This window comes from Lipotes vexillifer, unplaced genomic scaffold (genome assembly GCF_000442215.2).
Source record: "Lipotes vexillifer unplaced genomic scaffold, Lipotes_vexillifer_v1.1 scaffold763, whole genome shotgun sequence".
NCBI classification, from domain to species: domain Eukaryota; kingdom Metazoa; phylum Chordata; class Mammalia; order Artiodactyla; family Lipotidae; genus Lipotes; species Lipotes vexillifer.
The window spans coordinates 2,633,264-2,650,341 of NW_006770909.1; the positions used below are offsets into that span (position 1 = coordinate 2,633,264).

Below are 17,078 nucleotides of genomic sequence, written 5' to 3' on the forward strand. Positions count from 1 at the left end.
AAAAAAAAAAAAAAAAAAAAAGATGAACAACACAATAAATGAAATTAAACATTCTCTAGAAGCAATCAATAGAATAACTGAGGGAGAAGAACGGAGAAGTGACCTGGAATATAAAATACTGGAAATAACTACCACAGAGCAGAATAAAGAAAAAAGAATGAAAAGAATTGAGGACAATCTCAGAGACTTCTGGGACAATATTAAACACACCAAAATTTGAATTATAGGGGTCCCAGAAGAAGAAGAGAAAAAAAATGACTGAGAAAATATTTGAAGAGATTATAGTTGAAAACTTCCCTAATATGGATAAGGAAATAGTCAATCAAGTCCAGGAAGGACAGAGAGTCCCATACAGAATAAATCCAAGGAGAAACATGCCAAGACACATATTAGTCAAAATATCAAAACTTAAAAGAAAAAATGTTAAAAGCAACAATTAATACAAGGGAATTCCCTTGTATTCCCATACAAGGGAATACCCATAAAGTTAACCTCTGATCTTTCAGCAGAAACTCTGCAAGCCAGAAGGGAGTGGCAGGACATATTTAAAGTGATGAAAGTGAGAAAACTACAACCAAGATTACTCTACCCAGCAAGGATCTCATTCAGATTCAACAGAGAAATTAAAACCTTTACAGACAAGGAAAAGCTAAGAGAATTCAGCACCACCAAACCAGCTTTACAACAAATGCTAAAGGAACTTCTCTAGGCAGGAAACACAAGAGAAGGAAGAGACTTACTATAACAAACCCAAAACAATTAAGAAAATTGTAATAGGAACAAACATATCGATAACTCCCTTAAATATAAATGGATTACATGCTCCAACCCAAGGACATAGACTGGCTGAATGGATACAAAAACAAGACGTGTATATATGCTGTCTACAAGAGACCCATTTCAGATCTAGAACACATACAGACTGAAAGTGAAGGGATGGAAAAAGATATTCCATGCAAATGGAAATCAAAAGAAAGCTGGAGTAGCAATTCTCATATCAAACAAAATAGACACTAAAATAAAGACTCCATAATGATCAAGGGATCAATCCAAGAAGAAGATATAACAATTGTAAATATATATGAACCCAACATAGGAGCACCACAATACATAAGGCAAATGCTAACAGCTGTAACAGGGGAGATTGACAGTAACACATTCATAGTAGGGGACTTTATCACCCCACTATCACCAATGTACAGATCCTCAAAATGAAAATAAATAAGGAAACAAAAGCTTTAAATGATACATTAAACAAGATGTACTTAACTGATATTTATAGGGCATTCGATCCAAAACCAGCAGATTACAATTTCTTCTCAAGCGCTCATGGGATATTCTCCAGGATAGATCATATCTTGGGTCACAAATCAAGCCTTGGCAAATTTAAGAAAATTGAAATCATATCAAGTATATCTTCTGACCACAATGCTATGAGACTAGATATTAATTACAGGAAAAAATCTATAAAAAATACAAACACATAGAGGCTAAACAGTACACTACTAAATAACCAAGAGATCACTGAAGAAATCACAGAGGAAATAAAAAAATATGAGGAATCAAAACATACCTAGAAACAAATGACAATGAAAACACAATGACCAAAACCTATGGGATGCAGCAAAAGCAGTTCTAAGAGGGAAGTTTATAGCAATACATCCTACCTCAAGAAACAAGAAACATCTGAAATAAACAACCTAACCTTACACATAAAGCAATTAGAGAAAGAAGAACAAAAAAAAATAAAACCCAGAGTTAGCAGAAGGAAAGAAATCATAAAGATCAGATCAGAAAGAAATGAAAAAGAAATGAAGGAAACAATAGCAAAGAGCAATAAAACTAAACACTGGTTCTTTGAGAAAAAAAAACAAAATTGATAAACCATTAGCCAGACTCATCAAGAAAAAAGGGGAGAAGACTCAAATCAATAGAATCACAAATGAAAAAAAAAAAAAAAAGAAGTAACAACTGACCCTTCAGAAATACAAAGGATCATGAGAGATTACTACAAGTGACTCTATGCCAATATAATGGACAACCTGGAAGAAATGGACAAATTCTTAGAAAACCACCACCTTCTAACTGAACCAGGAAGAAATAGAAAATATAAACAGACCAATCACAAGCACTGAAATTGAAACTGTGAATAAAAATTTTCCAACAAACAAAATCCCAGGGCCAGATGGCTTGACAGGCGAATTCTATCAAGCATTAAGGGAAGAGCCAACACCTATTCTTCTCAAACTCTTCCAAAATGTAGCAGAGGGAGGAGCACTCCCAAGCTCATTCTATGAGGCCACCACCACCCTGATACAAAAGCAGACAAAGATGCCAAAAACAAAGAAAACTCCAGGCCAATATCACTGATGAACATAGATGCAAAAATCCTCAACAAAATACAAGCAAACACAATCCAACAGCACATTGAAAGGGTCATACACCATGATAAAGTGGGGTTTATCCCAGGAATGCAAAGATTCTTCATTATACACAAATCAATCAATGTGGTAAACCATATTAACAAATTGAAGGAGAAAAACCATATGATCATCTCAATAGATGCAGTAAAAGCTTTCAACAAAATTCAACACCCATTTATGATAAAAACTTTCCAGAATGTTGGCACAGAGGGAACTTACCTTGACATAATAAAGGCCATACATGACAGACCCACAGCCAACATCATTGTCAATGGTAAAAACTGAAGCCATTTCCACTAAGACTGGGGACAAGACAAGGTTGCCCTCCCTCACCATTATTATTCAACATAGTTTTGGAAGTTTTAGCCACAGCAATAAGAGAAAAAATGAAATAAAAGGACTCCAAATCGAAAAAGAAGTAAAAATCTGTTTGCAGATGACATGATGCTGTATAGAGAGAATCCTAAAGATGCTACCAGAAAACTACTAGAGCTAATCAATGGATTTGGTAAAGTAGCAGGATACAAAATTAATATACAGAAATCTCTTGCATTCCTATACACTAATGATGAAAAATCTGAAAGAGAAATGAAGGAAACACTCCCATTTACCATCACAACAAAAAGAATAAAATACCTAGGAATAAACCTACCTAAGGAGACAAAAGACCTGTATGCAGAAAACTATAAGACACTGATGAAAGATATTAAAGATGATACAAAGAGATTGAGATATATACCATGTTCTTGGATTGTAAGAATTAACATTGTGAAAATGACTCTACTACTCAAAGCAATCTACAGATTCAATGCAATCCCTATCATACTACCAATGGCATTTTTCACAGAACTAGAACAAAAAAATTCACAATTTGTATGGAAACACAAAAGACCCCGAATAGCCAAAGCAAGCTTGTGGGAAAAAAAGCAGAGCTGAAGAATCAGACTCCCTGACCTCAGACTACAATAATCAGGATAAAGCTACAGTAATCAAGACGATATGGTACTGGCACAAAAACAGAAATATAGATCAATGGAACAGGATAGAAAGCCCAGAGATAAACCAATGCATCTATGGTCACCTAATCTTTGACAAAGGAGGCAAGGATATACTATGGAGAAAATACAGCCTTTTGAATAAGTGGTGCTGGGAAAACTGGACAGCTATATGTAAAAGAATGAAAGTAGAACACTCCCTAACACCATACACAAAAATAAATTCCAAATGGATTAAAGACCTAAATGTAAGGCCAGACACTATAAAACTCTTAGAGGAAAATATAGGAAGAACACTCTGACATAAATCACAGCAAGATCTTTTTTGAACCACCTCCTAGAGTAATGGAAATAAAAACAAAAATAAACAAATGGGAGCTAATGAAACTTAAAAGCTTTTGCACATCAAAGGAAACTACAAACAAGATGGAAAGACAACCCTCAGAATGGGAGAAAATATTTGCAAACGAATCAATGGACAAAGGATTAATATCCAAAATATATAAATAGCACATGCAGCTCAATAATAAAAAAAAATAAACTGCCCAATCTAAACATGGGCAGAACACCTAAATAGACATTTCTCCAAAGAAGACATACAGATGGCCAAGAGACAGATGAAAAGGTGCTCAACATCACTAATCATTAGAGAAATGCAAATCAAAAGTACAATGAGGTGCTGGGAACTACAATCAAAACTACCTTACACCAGTTAGAATGGGCATAATCATAAAAGTTACAAACAGCAAATGCTGGAGAGGATGTGGAGAAAAGGGAACCCTCTTACACTGTTGGTAGGAATGTAAATTGATACAGCCACTATGGAGAACAGTGTGGAGGTTCCTTAAAAAACTAAAAATAGAGCTACCATATGACCCAGTAATCCCACTACTGGGCATATACCCAGAGGAAACCATAATTCAAAAAGACACATGTACCGCAATGTTCATTGCAGCACTGTTTACAATAGCCAGGTCATGGAAGCAACTTAAATGCTCATTGACAGACGAATGGATAAAGAAGATGTGGTACATACATACAATGGAATATTACTCAGCCATAAAAACGAACGAAATTGGGTCATTTGTAGAGATGTGGATGGACCTAGAGGATGTCTTTCAGAATGAAGTAAGTCAGAAAGAGAAAAACAAATATCATATATTAACGCATATATGTGGAATCTAGAAAAATGGTACAGATTAACTGCTTTGCAAGGCAGAAATAGAGACACAGAGAACAAATGTTTGGATGCCAAGGTAGAAAGCAGGGGTGGGAGTGGGGATGAATTTGGAGATTGGGATTGACATATATACACCAATATGTATAAAATATATAACTAATAAGAACCTTCTGTATACAAAAATAAAATAAAATTCAAAAAAGAAACCAACAGAAATGCACATGTACTATTCGTAAGAGTTAGTTTGGTGCACCCAATCTGAAGACAAATCTGTGAGTACTTAACCAAATTTAATACATTGTAATCTATGATCCAGAATTCCTATTCCATAAAAAAAGCATATATATGTTCATAGGAGAGCATGTGTGAGGCTGTTCATCTTAGCACTGTTGTGGTTATGAGGATTCTGAGGCAATCTAGAAACATTAAACATCTATCTTGAAAGATCAATACATTTTTCATTTTCTAGTTATTTACTTTTCTTCTATTTTTTAAAACACTGTAAAACAAATAATCTGTAGCCTGTGGACACCTTTGGTAACCTACTCTAGTAATTTTTCATTTTCCTTCAAAACCTTATTTGTATTTAATTTTATATATGCTCTTGTTTGTATTTAATTTTATATATGCTCTTGTATTCAAAACCATGTTCGCCTATACTAACATATGTGAGTTGAGGCAGAGATCAGAGAAATACATTACAATAATATTTTATATAATATAAATCAACTATACTTCTATAAAAAGATTAAATAGATCACTGCTTTACTCTCTTCTCTTTTTATACATATTTGTTTATTATACTATTACATATTATTTGTGGTATTGAATATGTAAATATTTTATCTTTTATTTTCTCAACTGTTAGCCACAAAGAACTTAAATTTCTTTCCTTTCTTCCTTTCCCATACTTTTCTTGCTTCATCTCCTCACTTTCATTTCTCCTGCACTTCTTGATCATTGTATTCTTTGAAAGTATCACTTCTTAAGGGGATACAAATCTGTTACAATTTAGAAGGCGTTATTCAATGCCTTTATTGAAGTTACTAAAACAAACCCACAAAAAACAAACAACAAAAAAGCAAGCCAGTTATATAATAGCCACTTTTGGAACACTAGCAAAGAGAACTTTTGCTGAGGTGCAAGAAATGAACACAATTTGTTTACAGAACCTTCCCAGTATATCACATTCACTGTTACTTAAGTAAATAGATATTTCACAATAAATCAATTGTGAACTGGAATTAGGTCGGTAAACTCTCTGCATACAAATGTATGAATTAAATAGAAGTTGCCCTACATGTAAGGTAACAACACAAGTATTTCCAAAGAGAAATAGAGAAAAAAGACCTTGCAAACATCTAGTTAATATAAAGGTCACTTTTTCTCCCTTTAAAAAAAATAAACTATACAAATCATCTAACACCTAATGCAATACAATGTAATTTTAAAATAGCTTAGGGGAGTAAATTATGTGTCAGAACTTTCTAAAAGTAACTAATCAAATTAGCTTTTAAAAATAACATAGGAACGATAATTATAATTCTGAATAGCTCCAGAAGGTGAAAAATCAATATCATAAAATATAAAAATTAATTTTCTTACTAAAATTCAAGGAAATAATTTTTATTATATAACAGGAAATTATCACACACACATAAACCTACAGCAGATTGAGTGGAAATTAGTTCAGTTTATTATATCAGCCAATCTTATCCATATGACCCCAAGTAATAGACTTTACTAATTGCACATTAGTTTATAGAAACCAGGAGAAACAAATCAAACCAATATTTTCATTTATGGATGGTTTTGTCTTATTTGTATGTATCAATTAACAGAGGCATTATACAAGTTGTCATTGGAAGGTAAATCAATTAAACACTTCTTTTCCATAATCTACCAATTAGATCATGAAATTGATCATTATAATGATAATGCAATTTTGGACATTTAGTTTGTTTCCAAAGACTATATTTTATACTTCATGTTTATTATTACACATAATAATTTTTGCTCATAACAACGCTTAAATAGGGTTATGTTTTTATCCCCATGTTACAGATGGGAGAAATGGGATGCAGCCCTTGCCTTGCTCATCATTATAGAAGGTCCATACGAATAGCCAATGTTTGAATCTTGGCCATATAAAAATACTATCTTGTGCTGTAATATAGGCCAATACACACTGTAAACCAATTTGGAAATAAGTTTGGCAATTCACTACCATGAAAATTGAAAACACATGTTCAACAGAGTTATATGCACATATACATAGAAACTTTATTTATAGTAATCAAATATCGGAAAAAATACATGTCCTCAACAGAAGAATGGAAAAACAAATGTGGTATATCTATACAGTTAAATACTACTCAGCAATAATAGGAACAAACTACTGCTACATTCAATATCATTTTACTGAATAAAAGAAGACAGAAAAAAGATGGTTCATCATATTATTACATTTCATAAAATTCTAGAATATGAAATCAATTCAATGGTGGCACAAATCTGATCTGGTTTTGCCTAGGGTTGGGATAGAGAGAAGGTTCCCTACAGGAACCTGCAGGGTTTGATAGAAATATTTAGTACTTTGAATATGATGGTGATTTAATATTTTTTGAATATATTTAAAAAACACCAAGATGTATAATTTAAATATAGGCAGTTTATTGTACATAAATTAAACCTTATTAAAGCTGTAAAAGGATTAAAGAGTTTAAGATTATATGCCATCTGACATCTGTGACACATTAAAAGTTTCAAATTTTCTCTTTATTTTCTTGAAACTTTTCATTTATTAGGAATAAGAGGTAATGGAGACACTGTGCATTTCATGGCTATTATAGTAAAATAACTAGGCCTTTGAATCACGAAGACTTGATTGTTTAATTCCAAGTGCCATGTTTCCCCAACAGAGGGGTTACACAAATCCACCAGTAATTTGTCCTGCCATAGAAACATGTATGATATGGAAACATGACTCACAGTGAGGATCTCTAATGCTCTGCTGCAATGTAGCTCAGAGCCTAGGCTGGTTATGCGAGGTATCACATACAGTGACAATAGATGAGTATAAACCCTGAAAAAGTGCCAGCTTATTCAAGGGAAAGGAGAGTGAAAGAAATGTCTGTAATCAAATGGGTATAAATAGAATGCCTGGGATGAGAAATCGGAGTTAGTTCTAACTGGTAAGAAATAAGGTGGTACTTCAGTGGAATTAGTAGCGAAGAATAATCACACTATGAGTAAGAGCATCTAAGTCATTGACCTCATATGGATCTGGCAAAAACAACAAAAATATACAATTTAAGTGACCCGCCCCAAAACGGTGTACAAGGTTATCCTGGGTTAGTTATACAGTGAACATTTTACTCTAGAATAATTTAACTGAATCCTGATAGAAGTGTAGGATGTACAGAGGAAAGGCATCTTCCAGGCAGATGAAAACATGGCTATCGACCTGAAGGCATAATACAGTGTAGTATATTTTGGAAGCTGATGTAGCCAATAGTACTATATTTTGAGAAGTGAGAAAGAAAATAATGGGGTAAAGATTGCAAAAGAAGGAGTAAATCATAAGGAATCTTTTATTCCATTTCTAACTTAAGATCTATTTTGTGGTGAACAGAAACTGTTGAATGATTTTAAGCAGGGAAATAAAATAACTCAGTTCGCATTTTAGAGTACCTAGTTTGCAGTTGGGAAGAGACAGTTGGTGGGACATTCCTGACCATGTGACTTTACATTATATTATACACTATGATACTAGATACTAATATCCAAGACACTGTGAGACCAGAAACTGCAGAGGTGGGGATAGTCTTTATATTAAGTTGAATATACAGAACCTGATGACAGATACATTTGAAAGAGGGGATAAAAGGTATGAGTAGTGTAAATTGCTTCAATAATTTCTGGTTTGAGCAACTTTTTAGTTTATGGTGTTGTATGTTAATATTGGAAATAGTGTGGACAAGCATTTTTCACATTTGGCATGTTTAGTTTCACATGTCTATGGGAGGGCTCAGGAGAAGATGTACAGTACTTAGGTGTGTATTTGTCTGGAACCCAGGATAGTTACCTGGACTAGAGATACAGATTTAGGAGGCTTCAGAGTATGACTAGTAAACCAAGGAATGGATGAAATCATTGAGACAGGCATTTTAAATTGAGGAGACGGAGAGATAGAGAGACAAAGACAGAGAAAGAGACAGAGATACACAAAGAGGGAAAACAACAGGAGAAGGAAAGAGGAGAAAAGGAAACAGATGTGTGAATTGAAACGGAATGTTCATAATTAAACAATAAAAACTCTACAAAACTGGTTTTTCATAAGCAAAATAGGAGAAAATTTCCATGAAGGTATGAATAATTGTTTACAATGTACAAAGAGCAAGTAAAACATAAAGATTGAAATAATTCACTAAAATGGGCAAATTTCAATGGTGAAAGCTGGCAGATTAAAGTAGGCTGGAAACTAACTAGGAAGTATGAGGCCATGATTTTCAGTTTGGCTTAGTCCTGTTTGATGTTGAGATATGACGATGAAAAGAGGGGAGGGAAAATAAAACATAATCAGAAACTGGCACAGAGTAGAGACCAGAAATTTTACTTATCTAGTAGTTTAATTTTAAGTTCATAAGCATCCAATATTTACTCACTACTAGGCATTTATCTTCACTGAAGACACAAATCAACTGACCACATTTTTCATCCTATTCAGTAGGAACTGCTTGAATGGAATCTGAATTAGTTTACCCAGTTTCAGGATCAAAAGTTCTCTGTTCAGGGAGGTGGTATAGAATGACAAAAAAACAAGAACTGAATTGGAAATGAGTAGGTAAGTTAAAAACAAGTCTCAGAAAACAGGTTTTATTATTTTTCTTGAAAATAATATAAAAAATACTCTAACTCATTATACTATCCTAGCCTTTCCTTATTTATCAACTTTATATTACAATTCTAGAACCAAAAATACATCATGAAAATAGGAAGAAAACTATATACAGAACCTCTAACATTTGATAAGAATTTATTAATATGACTTGCATCAATATATTGCTCTCTATTTCAAAAAATTTTTCCTTTTATAAAGGTCTTTCTTATACTATCTCTTTGATCCTAAAGAAAAGTAGGTAATTAGAATACCATTTTGGGGGGGATTTTGTTTTAGGTGAAGTAATTGAAGTTTCAGGGGCCCCCAGGGAGGTGATTAAGATCTTTTATTCTGGAGCTTGATGCTTGAAGATTATATAAGAACAATAAGGCTACAGACATTACTCATATAGATTCCTAATTTATTCAAGTTTGAGGGAAAAAAGAATGTAAGCAAAAACTATATTGGTATTCATCTTATCATGAATTTCCCAGTACACTCTCTTATTGGTTTCATGATTCTTTGAAAATGGACATTTAAAGCAGGAAACAGAAAAGATACACTGTAAGAAGACTATGGAGGAGTTATATATGGGGGTGGGCATGAATCATGCTCACCATTTAGAAAAGTGCTTGCTGAGCCTTTGAAATACTCTGTGTAATTTGTTTATAAGAGGCATTTGCAAAATTATTATTTGCCTTGCTCTTGTGTCTACATTTGTGCTTGTGCCCTCCAAGTTATGATTTGATATTAAAGATATTTTGATATATATTTAGTCTTAGAAAAATATGAATTTAAGTTTAGAATCAGTCCTCAGTATAGCCTATTTTTCTTCTGATATATTCCAACCTGTTAATTTAAGATAATGTTGAAAGAGGACTGGAATTATATTTAGGTTTTTCCCTTTCTGAATGTCACTTGTACCTCTTATTACATAAGCTTGCTTAAGGCACTTGAGTGCTTTGATTTTGATTATTTTTTTCTGTAATTTTGAGAATACAGTAGCTTTTTTTAACTTTTTATTTTATATTGGAATATAGCTGATTAACAATGTTGTGTTAGTTTCAGGTGTACAACAAAGTGATTCACTTACACATGTATCTATTCTTTTTTTTTTAGCTTATAAACAACAGAAATTTATTTTTCACAATTCTGAAGACTAGAAGTCCAAGGTCAGGGTGCCAGCATGGCTGGGTTTTAGTGAAGACCCTTTTCTGGGTTGCAGACTGCCTATTTCTTGCTGTGTTCTCACCTGGTAGAAGGGGCTGGAGATTCCTCTGGAGCCTTTTTTATAAGGCACTAATCCCATTCAGGAGGGCTCCAGCCTCATGACTTAGACACTTCAAACAGGCTTTACCTCCTCATACCATCACCTTTGGAGATTAGAATTTCAACATATAAATTCTGGGGGGACACAAACATTCAGACCATAGCATCTTCCCATTGGTTCTGTATCCTTGCTAACTCCAAGAAACAGGAGAACTTGAGGGACCTTGACCTGCAGATTCTAGCAAGAAGCCTTTCTTTTCACTTTGGGCAGACCTTATGATTCTGTTTTAACTTCATGAACTAAAAAAGAATAGCATAGGTATGCAATCACATCTCTGTAAGAATATTTTAAAAAGTAACATCAAGGTAGCAACATAATCATACTTAAAATTAACAGTAATTACTTACTACCATCACATATTCACTCAGTATTCAAATTTTCAATTGGCTGATAATGTTTTTGAATCATAATCCAAATAAGATCCTCACATTAGTTTCTATGTCTCTTAAAGTCAGTTTTTAACTGTAGCCTCCACTTCTCTCACTCTCCCTGCCTCCTCTTATAATTCATTTGTTGAGGACACAGATTTACCTGTCCTTAGAGTTTTCTACTGTCTGGATAATGCTGATTGCATCCCCATGGTATGATTTAACATACCCCTCTGCCTTCTTTACATCCTGTAAATTCTTAGTTAGATCTAGAAGGCTTTTCCCTTTTGGACTATTATGCCATAAGGGTAGCTGTGTTCTTCCACATAGAAAATCATGAAGCACTACTGTCTCTTATTTTATCATAATAGTCATTGCTGATTAATATTAGGTATATAAAAATAATGATATTTTAATTCTATAATTCTTTTTCATTTATTAAGTAGAATATTTCTATAAAAATTCGTCTAATTTGCTGTATGTCTTGAATACACACACACACAACTTCTTTCTCATGACTTTTACATTTTTAGACATTTTTGGGCTTTTTTTCACTTTTATTTTCTAAATCCCGTGTTATTTTTTGTTGTTGTTGTTGTTTTCTGTGTGTGTGGTAAGCAGGCCTCTCATTGTTGTGGCCTCTCCCGGTGCGGAGCACAGGCTGCGGACCCGCAGGCTCAGCGGCCATGGCTCACGGGCCCAGCCGCTCTGCGGCATGTGGGATCTTCCCGGACCAGGGCACAAACCCATGTCCCCTGCATCGGCAGGCGGACTCTCAACCACTGCACCACCAGGGAAGCCCTATGTTATGTTTTTGATTGTATATATTCTCCATTGGAAACCTTTGTCATTTAGCCTTCATTCCAGAGATTCTAGTCTTTTATTCTCATTTCTTTAATTCATTCAATTCTTATTTTATATTTTATTTGTCCATTTGTAGTCAGATTCTTTGTATTTCTGATTTGTGGTATTATTTCAATTCTGCAAATGCTTGTTTAATTACATTTAATTCATGTCAGAATGTTGTCTTACACTTTTCTTTTTTTTTTTTCTGTACGCGGGCCTCTCACTGCTGTGGCCTCTCCCGTTGTGGAGCGCAGGCTCCGGACGCGCAGGCTCAGCGGCCATGACTCACGGGCCCAGCCGCTCCACAGCATGTGGGATCTTCCCGGACCGGGGCACGTACCCTTGTCCCCTGCATCGGCAGGCAGACTCTCAACCACTGCGCCACCAGGGAAGCCCTACACTTTTCTTTTTTGTTCTTAGCTTAGTTTAGAGAAATTTTTGCCTAAAAATATTATGTTTATGCTTTCTTTTATTATGGTAGCTGTGATGGGATCAGTGTTCACATTTTGTTGATGTTTTTAATTATTGTTTGAGTTTTCTGTGACTAACAGCAGAAAAATTATGTAAAGGTGAGGTTTGGTGGCATACTTCAATTCTTAGTTCAAGAGAGACCTTTCCTGCTGCTACAGTGATTTCTTCAACAAATGGAAAGTAATAGAATCTCTTCTGTTCTAACACATTTTGATTTTTTGCTGTTTTCTAATTCCAGTAAGGTTTTGATTTTCAGCCATCTTTTTATTTCTGTTCACCACCAAGCCTCCAAAGAGTCCCTTCCTGAGGATCCTCCATTGCCTTCAGAGTTGCTGCTTGTATGACACTGCCATCTTTGGTGTCACATAGTTTAAAGTCATTCTGTTTAATTCCCTATTAAATGTTCTCTGTGTTTTCTTACCATGGTTAGGATCCTCTGCTTCTAAATAGAAATATTATTAGATGTTATCTGTGGTCATCCCTACTAGAACCCTACAGCACACTCCTGTGTTCATCACAATTGCCTGTTAACCTCCATTCAGGCGTGGGCTCCACTTAAGTACAGGCATTAAACACACTCTGTGGTCTTGGGTGGCTATGCACCATTAAAGTAAACTGAAGGTGTATTCTCTGTGTCCTAGTTATGCTGTTAACTATGCAATATTTTCTTATCTAACTTTGTTGATCAGCAGTTTTTCCCTTGGAGGATGTGTAGAGATTCAAATTTAAAACACTCCCATTATCCTTGAGGTACTTGGAAATTCTACAGTAATATTTTGAATGGAACAAAAGTGCTAGAGTTTAGAAAGAATTCTAAATTACAAAGTCCTCCCGAGAAGGAAGACGATTGTAATTTATAAAAGCAAAGCATTTATTCTTAGAATAATTCTTTCTCTCCTTCAAAGACCTTTGAATAGGCAGAATATGAAAATGAGAGTATTCTAAGTGAATAGTGCACTGGAATCTAAGCATGATGAAACTAAAGAAGATAAAGGGGAACTGGGAATACTTTATTTCATCAAAAAGCAGAACTTGCATGAGTTAAAATGCCTTTAAAACATAAATAGCTTAAGTTTAAATAGCTTTAAAACATTTTTAATATGTTGTTGAGAATAGATATTATATTAGAATTAAAGAAATAAGATAAAATATTGAGTTAGTTTATAACAATCTTTCTATAATTCTTCTTAACTAGTATACTTCAGAAAGCTTTTCAACAACTGGAAAATTGGCCCAAAATATCCCATATTTGCCAAAGTGCTCTGCTGGACTAGAATTACTTAGCAGGTATGAAGATACATGGGCTGCACTTCACAGAAGAACCAAAGAATGTGCCGGTGCTAGAGAGCTGGTGGATAGCAAGGTGGTTATGCTTTCAGCACACTGGGAGAAAAAGAAGACAGAGCTAAGAGTTACAGGTGCATCCTCAGCAACTTCCAGGTTTAATACCAGATTTAGAATTTATGACATCAAACTCACATATTTAATGGCTAGATTTTAGGAGATAAAAACCAGCTGCTGGGGCTTCCCTGGTGGCGCAGTGGTTAAGAATCCACCTGCCAATGCAGGCAACACGGATTCGATCCGTCGTCCGGGAAGATCCCACATGCCGCGGGGCAACTAAGCCTGTGCACCACAACTACTGAGCCTTTGCTCTAGTACTACAACTACTGAAGCCCATGGGCTTAGAGCCCGGGCTCTGCAACAAGAGAAGCCACCGCGGTGAGAAGCCCGTGCACCGCAATGAAAACCCAGTGCAGCCAAAAATAAATAAATTAAATTAAAAGAAAAAAAAAAAGAGAAAACAGATAAGTTAACTGGGTAGGAAACACTTGTATTCTCTCAAGGATACCCCCTCCTCAGGCTCTCCAGGTTTCAGGACTTTCATCTGAATTCCTCTCCAGTTTAAAAAAAAACACACAAAAAAAACCCATCTGCTGAATCTGGAGGTTTTATGTGGGCAATAGAAAGATAAAACATAAGCAGTCCCAATAACTGGAAAATTACAGGAAAAATAAGAGGAATGAACTTGAAATCTTCAAAGCTGAACTAGATGCAGAGCACACCCAGAAGGTCTTGGAAATGGAGTGTACCCAGCAAATGAGGCTGAAGTAGCAGCAGAAGGTTTTTGAGGAGGCTGTCTCGCAAGACGTGGAATAGTACCTTTCCACAGGTTACGTGCAGATAGCTGAGAGGTGCGGAAGTTGGGGAGAAGGCCCCTGGCAGCCGGGACTCTCCCTGGGTGTGCAGAGATAGTGGAATGCCATGCTCCCTAGAATGGAAGGGGCATGGAATAAAGTCCTCATAAGTCCTGTCCTATTGTTAGACCCCCAGAATCAAAGAGGATGCATCATGCCATATTTGTCTTGACATTGTTTTGCCTCATTCTATAGTTCTAGGCTTTAGTTGAAGATATTTAGAAAATGAAGAATATGTTAAAAAAAAGTAAAAAATGCAAAGGAAATATACACATAATCCTACAGCACAGAATAATCCTTAATACTATTTTAGTGTAGCTCCTACCAGTTTGTGCATGTGAAAAAGTCAGTCTATTTGAGATTTTCTATTTATGTAATTGGTATAAAAATGTATATATACATCTGGCTTTGTATCTAAGTTTTCTTAACATTATATGGGAATCTTTCCTCCTATATTATTAACATTCTTGAAATGCTAAAAAAAAACCATTATATCATTTCCATCTCTGTATAAAAATTTTTATTTTTCATTTTGTAATTATTTTTGTATAATTTGGATTAATTTTATTTATTAATAAATATATTAAAATAATCATACATATTCAGCATTTTTCTTTAAATTATTCCTTAATTTTTAATCACATATGTTCAGCATTTTTCTTTATCATGTTTCTAATTTTTGAAATATTAAAATATTTAACTTCATTTTAATTAATTTAATTGTTTATTATTATTTTATTTATTTTATGAATTCCAAATAACATGCAGGATAGCACTATTATTGTTTTGGTATTCTGAGAAACATATATCTAAAACTTGCTTTATTATTTTCTTTCAGTATTTAAATCAATAAATAGGACATATGCTTTCTAACTTTAAATAGTAAAAAACAAATTTAATAATCCAACAAAATTTTAAAAAGAAAAATCAAACTACATGGGTGAGTTTCACACATACAATAAACACTTGGAATAAATATAAGGACAAAAGAAACCACAATAAATGTGCAAGTGTTAAATAACAAGATTCAAAATAGACATACCTACAGTTTTATATAAAGCATATACATGATGAATAATCAAAATATCCATGTATGTATACTTAAATTATACATACCTAAAGCTATCCCCAAAACAATAAAAATAATGAAATTCATAGAAGTCACCAGGTAAATATTATTCAAAAACAAGGAAGTGTAATAAAAAATAATGTAAGTTTAAAATTTATAATGTAGCTCATATGCAGAAAATTTAACTTTCTTCCCAGACATATAATAAAGTTAACTTAGTTAACAACTTCCATTTATACCTGTGGTAGAAAAAGTAATCTTGCCAAATTCATTCTATTTTTTAAACAGTCTAATTTTGGGTAAATATTCTTCCAAGTTTAGGGTTCAGTTCTCTAATCTTTTACCAGTCCAATTATTTGCACTAGTTTATGTATTGTCCCAAGGGAGTACTGGAGAGTCACTCATCCATGTGCTTTACTCTTTCCTCTGGCCTCCACCTCTGTTTCACAATTCCTGCCTGATCTCAGAGTTTTATGACCTGGAATAATGTCCACATGCATCAATACGAGCTCCATGTATGAAGTTCACTCTGTCTGCAAACTGTCTTTAGTCTTTTCCAGTTAATCAAACCTCCTAGAATTTCTACTATCATTGTAGTATTGTGGTCATTGAAATTTTGTTCTAAGATTCACATGTAGAGAAAGCCCTCAGCAATCACTATTCTATGTTTCAGGAAACATGTCCAACATGGATATCTCCTAAGTGATTCAAAATCCTTTCTCCACATCATAAAAGTAAAACAAAATTCTCTTCTGCTTTCGGGTTTTCCTACAACTTCTCTGGACTTCTATTAAATTATCATAATAATTTCCATCATTGGGTGTAAATTCAGGGAGGTAATGTTTCTGGGCCCCTTTAAAGGACCTATCAGTTTTAAAACCCAAGTCATAATGACTTAGATTATCTTCTGCCATCTAGTTTTCAAAAGCTCATTTATATTTGTGTGGAAAAATGCTTCTTCTGTCATCACATAGTTGTCCCTATTCTATAGACCCAGGAATAAACTATGGTGGTCCAGATGCTTAAATCTCTAGCTCCTAGGAATCTAAAATTTATCTCTTTCTCCATCAATTATTGGTCTTGCAAATGGAAACCTTGCTTTCATGGATATTGTTCCTGCAAGGTGCTTAAACTATTATTAAAGATTTAATTGTCTGAGATTTTATGTGTATGTCTGCAGGACATGTATCTCCACCACCATTCAGTGACTAAATACTATCATTTAGTCTGCTGGAATTTGCTGTTTATCCTCTTTATCATATATGCGGATTGGGAAAAAAGGAAATAGAGAATGCTCTGTGAGAAGTATTTATAGC

General features: G+C 34.2%; 1 pseudogene; it reads left to right on the forward strand.

Moving 5' to 3' along the window:
* LOC103081537 (dysbindin-like) overlaps positions 1-14,751 on the forward strand; it is a 103,053-nt pseudogene extending 88,302 nt beyond the window's left edge.
* Positions 14,752-17,078: the final 2,327 nt, after the last annotated feature.